A 6708-nucleotide genomic window follows, 5' to 3' on the forward strand; every position below is an offset into this window, starting at 1 on the left:
TTGATTACAGATAATACTTTTTGTTCTTTTAGGCAGTGGGTATCATTTGAAGGCCCCAACAAAATAATGTCTGAAGTGATAGACTAAAATGTGGGCACGCAGTGTAGACTATTCAGGTTATAACCTGACATTATAAAATATATATATATATATATATATATATATATATATATATATATATAATAGAAAGAGGAAAGAGGGGAGGTGAGGAGTCCTAAGAGCTCACATGTGCCCCCTACTCTCTTTTAGGGGTGTAAACAGATAGAATTGGAATCAGGTGAGGCAATATTTGAATTCGAATCTGATTAGAAATTCCAAGATCCAAATTCAATTTGATATCCGACGGATATTGAAAATTAATATCCAAATACGAATTCGATTAAATATTCGAATATTTGATTCGATTAATTAATTATTTTAGATAATTAATAAATATAAAATAAATATTTTATTGATATAAAGTATATGAATATATAAATTATTTCTATAACTTAATTATTATATATAAACTATATAAAATATTTTATATATTATATATAAGAATTAAATAATCGGTCAAATTTGGATATTTATCGAATCAAATAAGGTCATATCCGAATTTGAATCCGATTAACTATTTGGTATGAATAGAATATCCAAATTCGATTCGGTTATGCTGAATATCAAATTCGAATTTGGATTTTTGAATACTGTTGACACCCTACTCTCTTTTTTTGCACATGTGCATATTTATTTTTAAATGAAATTGTTAAAAATATAACTAGGCAAAATTAAAACCCTCATTTGTCTTTATTGTCTCTTATAAAAGTCATATTTATTCTCTAAAACCCTCATGGATCTTGATTGTCTGTCATAAAAGCCATATTTAGTCTCTAATATGACCTCTCCCCCCCTCCCTAATAGTCAATGTTTGTAACATCTCCCCTCCCCATTAAAATGCTCTTCCTCTTAGATCTCTTTTAATTCCTTTTGATTCTAACTAATTAAGGGTGTTAATTAGATAGATAGGGTTAGGTTAAGGGCTAACCTAAATATGAATCCTACCTTTAACTAAACTAATGTTAAAACCCAAATTTGTCAATCAATACATGGGTGAACCAATTTTCAAGAAATTATTTCTCCTTTCTATGGTTATTATTATTATTTTTTATTAATTTAATGTAGATTTGTTGGGCAGTAAGAAAGCACTTAAAATGAGGTTGCTTTGTTATTATGAAAACACTTACAAAGATTAGCCCCAAAGCTCTGAAAAAAAAATTGTTTTTAGAAAATAGGATAGGGTTGTTTGTGAGATTGCTTTGTTATTATGGATGGATTGCATTTGGTAATAGGGTTATGTTAGTGAGCAAGATTAGATTTGGGAATGAGGTCGAATTCGGAAGCGAGGCCAAAATTTTCAAATTTGTGGAGAACACAATATTAGATAGGGAAAATTCTTGATCGGTACCCTATACTTTGGCTCGAGTGACAATTTGGTCCCTAGACTTTAAAATGTGACAATTTAGCACTCAAACTTTCAAAATGTGACAATCAAGTACCCGGATTTTCAAAATGTGACAATCCAGTATCTGTTGTTAAGCAATTCGTTAATTAGCCGTTAAGTGACATTTGAAAGACAAAAATGCCCTTCGAATGCCATCTAATTCTCTTTATCAACCATCCAAACATTGACAATAAAATGAACAATCCCAAATTTTAGATTCTTCTAAACAGTCACCAACTTTTTTTTAATAGAAAAGGCTAGGATTTGAAATCATTCAGTTTTTTGTTAACTTTTGGATGATTGTTAAAGAGAATTAGATGGCATTCAAAGGGCATTTTTGACTTTTCAAATGTCACTTAACGGCTGATTAACGGATTGATTAACGACAAGTACTGGATTGTCACATTAAAAATTTGGGTACTGGACTGTCACATTTTGAAAAATTGGGTCCTGAATTGTTGCATTTTAAAGTTTGGGAATCAAATTGCAACTCGAGCCAAAGTACAGAGTACTGATTGGAAATTTTCCCAATTAAATATTCGAAATTCTTTGTCAAAGTTCTTTGGAAAGTTGTAATGTCGAAAATGTGTTTATTAAGGTTTCTTACTGCTAACCATGTTGGATGCATGCCATGTGTAATTATGGAATCGTACATTGGGATTGGTGATAATAATCATTCAATATATTATATTTTTCCTATTAAAGGAAAAACTTTACTATTGTTAACGCCTAATCAATTTTCTCTTGATTCTATTATTTGATCTTCCTACTCATGGGAAAAATGGCTCACCATCCTACTTTTATTCTTATTACTTACTGATATTCTAGTTTCTAGTGTTTCTTCTTTGGACCCCGTTGGTATTATTAACACATTGGAAAGTACGAGTCCTATGAAAATACTGAGTTATTGGGGGCTAATCTTGTTGCTCGACTAATTTATTGATATAACATGTGGTAATTTGGGTCAAGAATTTTTGTTAATCTCTTCCAAAAATTCTTTAGTAATTTGGGGGTTGATCTTTTTAAAATTCTTTGGTTAATCTTTCTAAAGTTTCTTCAGAATTTTGGAGGCTAATTTTCACTTGTTTTAATTTTTGCAATGTTATATTACTCCAAAAATGGGGGCTAATGGTCAATAATAGGGGTCAAAATCACTAATTAGCGAATTGTTGTTTAAGGATGGTCGTTAGGCAGAGGGGCTAATGTGAGATTGTGGATGTATATTTAAGGACTTGATGCAAGAAAAAGGATTGTGAAAAAGTTTGGTAGTAGAAGAGGTCCTATTTTCAGGTTAAATGGTTCGATTGTTTGGTCTATTCTGATAAAAAATAAAAAAAATTTAAAAAACCCAAAAAATGATCAAAATCTTTCCCATGTCAAACATTTTTACCGCCTAGGTCAATGATTTACTAATCAAATCAACGGTTTTTTGGCCAAACAGCGATTTTAAGATAAAACAGAACCAATCAAAAGACCAATTCCCAGTTTTTCCAGTCCGACTGTCTAGTCCAATCCGATTTTGAAAACATTGAGCTTGATAATGAGGTGGCTTCACCAACGATACAATCTCACTAGCGAGACAACCTCATTAGTATGGCAATCTCGCTAAATCTATCCTGAAGAAAACCACGTATAGGCAAAACCTCATGATCTTGTTAACTTCGTATTGGTAGAGTCTAAGCCAAGCCGTATGTCCCACCATGGAGTTGGGAGCATGCTTAGTGTGAGATGGTGTGACCGCTCGATCCGCTAGGGGTGATCATAGATGGGCCCATGCTAGGGTTTGCATATAAGCTCGGGCCTAGGCTTATAGGGGTCGGGGCCGGGTGGGCTCGATTCTGGGCTTACATCTTTTGTAAGATAAATGTTCTATAATATTTATATTAAATGGCATATAATATACATATAAATTTATTTATATATTATACAATATAAAATATTACATAATATGTCTTCATGATTTTCAAACAATCATTTTCCCAAACAGTTGGACTGTTTGGCATGGGAATTGGTTAGGGTGCTAGTTCCATTTGAACCCAAACCAGAATTTTGCCTAAAAAATTTAATTGTTCAGTGACCCGCTGACCCATAATGGTCGAACCATCGACTTATTTGAGCCAAACAACGGTTTTGGGTTGTTTATATTTTAATTATTTTTTTACTTTTAAATTGTTACGTCCGATTTGGTTCAAACAGAACAACTGAATCACTAATCTAGAAATTGGTGGCTAAAGCAATTCTAGTTCTACGTCGCTTTTTAAAACTTTGGATGATATAGCATAGAATAACATAGTACATATGTATACGTTATCTATAATATTCATATGTTAAAATATATGCTGGTCGAGCTGGCTCCAAGGTAAGCTAAAGTACTAGCCTAGGTTCAGTCCTAAAATTTGTGGCCCTGATGTAGGCCTGGGCTGCATAATTATATTCTACTATAATATATATTTTTCTATTATGTTTTTAAAATTTTAATATAAAAAAAATAATGTTTGAGGCCAAAAACGTGTTTTTAGCAAAATAGCGAGGTAAGGTGACTTTAACACTTTGGAACATGTAAATAGAAAAAAGTTACCAGAAAAAAAAAAAGAAAAAGAAAAGATCACCCTAATAGGACAACCAAGTGCAAAGTTAAGGCCTCTATAAGTTTACATCATCACCATCACCACCACCACCACCATCATCATCATCATCCATAACTTATCTTAACTATATGGGGTCAACAACATGAATCCTGTTGTATTTAAAAGCATATTCATTGTTGAATTATTAGTGCTTCAGTCATTTCTTACTTCTACAGTTCTACCCATGTCCTTTTTGATCTACCCCTAGCTCTTCTAACCCCCTCCACTTGTAACAAATCACTTCTATTGGAGTTGCTGGTGGTCTTCTGTGCACTTAATCAAACCATCTTAACCTACTGTCTCTCGATTTATCACTTACTGGAGCTATTGCTAGATTTTTATGGATGGATTCATTCATGGTCCGGTCCTATCTTTTCCAGTTTTTCCACTCATCCATCTTAGCATTTGCATTTATACCACACTCATTTTTTTGAACATGTTTGATGACTGCCCAACACTCTGATCTATATGACATTATTGGCCTTACAATTATTTTATAAATTTTTCCTTTTATTCTAAGTGATATTCTCCTATTATGCAAAAGTCCATTTACACCCCTCCATCTTGCCTAATCAGCTCTAAACTGTAATTATCTAGGTAACATCCTCCTCAATCTCTCCCTTCTTATGAATAATTGAACTACTAGAAATTGTCATATTGAGTTATCTCTTGGTTTTCAATCCTAAGTGTATCCTGATTTATACTCCTATTATTACTAAATTTAAATGCCACATACTCTAAATATGGTAGAGTGCTAATTGTAACAGAGAGATGTACTTGTTCACTTGTTGTTTGTTCAGCATGAGAGAGAGGTCAGATAGCCACTTAGTGATAATTCTGTGTAATGGCCAGATTTGAGTCCCTTCTGGGTTAATACCAATTTGTAAAGCCATAGCAAAAGGGCATTTGAAGAATAGGTGATGAAATGATTCTCCTGAATTTTCACATAGAATACAGGTGGTTTGTCCATTGGGTATCCACTTGGCCTGCTTATCCTTAGATAATATTCCATCCGATAGTGCCTTCCAAAGAAAACACTTGATAACGACATTGAATTTTGGTTTTCCAAATATGTGTCCATTTGAAACTGGTTGCTGATGAGGATGGATGGATGTTCTGAAATTTATGATATGCTGATTTAACAGTGAAAGCACCAGAATTGTTCTTTTTCCATAACAAGGTATCAGATGATAGGGAGGAGTTAGGTTGTGTTTGTAGAATATGTTCAACAGACTCCCTGCCATGGATGTGAAGGAGAGAGCTTAGGTTCCGGGTTCCATCAGGTTGAAGCAATTCTACCACCATAGTTTGTTTAACATTTAAAACTTCATTATGATTGTTTCTTATTGGAATTCCTCCTTGGATAGTGGGCACCCAAAGATCATTTAGAGCATCAATCTTTGTCCCATCTTTGACTAGCCATATCAACTTACTCTTTAAAGTACTTACAATCTTAACTGCATGCTTCCACCAGAGTGAGTGATGAGCTTTTTGGCTTTGCAAGAAAAATACTATTATGAGGAAAGTATTTGGCCTTGATACACCGAGACCATAGGATGCTTCATCAATCTCCATATTTGCTTCCTAAACATTGTCGTGTTCATACCGGAGTTTTTGAAACCAAGACCTCCCTTAATTTTGGGAATGCAAAACTTGTCCCATGAAATGGTGTGCTTGTTGTCTTGGCTGCTTGAGCCATTCCACCAAAAACCTCTTTGTATTTTGTACAACTCTTTGTGAACTCTGACCAGGAGTATGGTAGTAGACATAGAGTATAGAGGTATAGATTGGGCAACTGACTTGAGTGGTACTTCTGGCTTGAGAAAGCAACTCAGATTTCCATGAATCAATTTTGCTCTTTACTCTCTCTAAAGTTTCAAGACGATAGGAATGGAGGTTACCTCCTAACCATAATTTAGCTCCAAGATATATTACCTTGCCATTAGACTTGGGAATAGAGAGAACATGAGATATGAATTTCTAATGTCGTCTATGAATATTCTTACTGAACATAACCGATGACTTTGAGTAATTTAGATTTTGACCCGAGATAGCTTCAAAGCATTCAAGAATGTGTTTGAGAGTTTTGATTTGATTAAGGTGTGCCCTGCAGAATATAAAACAGTCATCGGCAAAAAGCAGATGAGTAATGGGTGGAACGAACTTACTAATCCTGATGCTTTCAATTTTGTTCAACACAACTTCTGAATTAAGGAGTTGGGATAAAGCCTCCTTGCCTGAAACCTACACTTATTAATTATTATAAAGATAGTGGATCTCCTTGCCTGAAACCTCTACTAAACTTGAAATGATCTTGTGCTTCCCCATTGATTTTTATAAAGATAGTGGGAGATTTAATACACTGTTCAATTAACTTTCTCCATTGTGTAGGAAAAGCCTTTTTTTTTTTTTCTAAAACGACCAAGAGAAAATTCCCATCCATTCTGTAGAAAGCCTTTGACATGTCCAACTTCTGCTATCCAACCTTTGCCTTTTTTTTTTTTTTTTTGTTTTATCAAAAAAATAAAGAATATCATGTTGGGTTAGAGGTTAAAACCTTGGGTTGGATTAAGATTGGCCTCTAATCAGGATTTCACA

The sequence above is a fragment of the Nelumbo lutea genome, chromosome 2, assembly GCF_056320005.1.
Source record: "Nelumbo lutea isolate HS-2025 chromosome 2, American lotus-T2T, whole genome shotgun sequence".
Lineage (NCBI taxonomy): Eukaryota > Viridiplantae > Streptophyta > Magnoliopsida > Proteales > Nelumbonaceae > Nelumbo > Nelumbo lutea.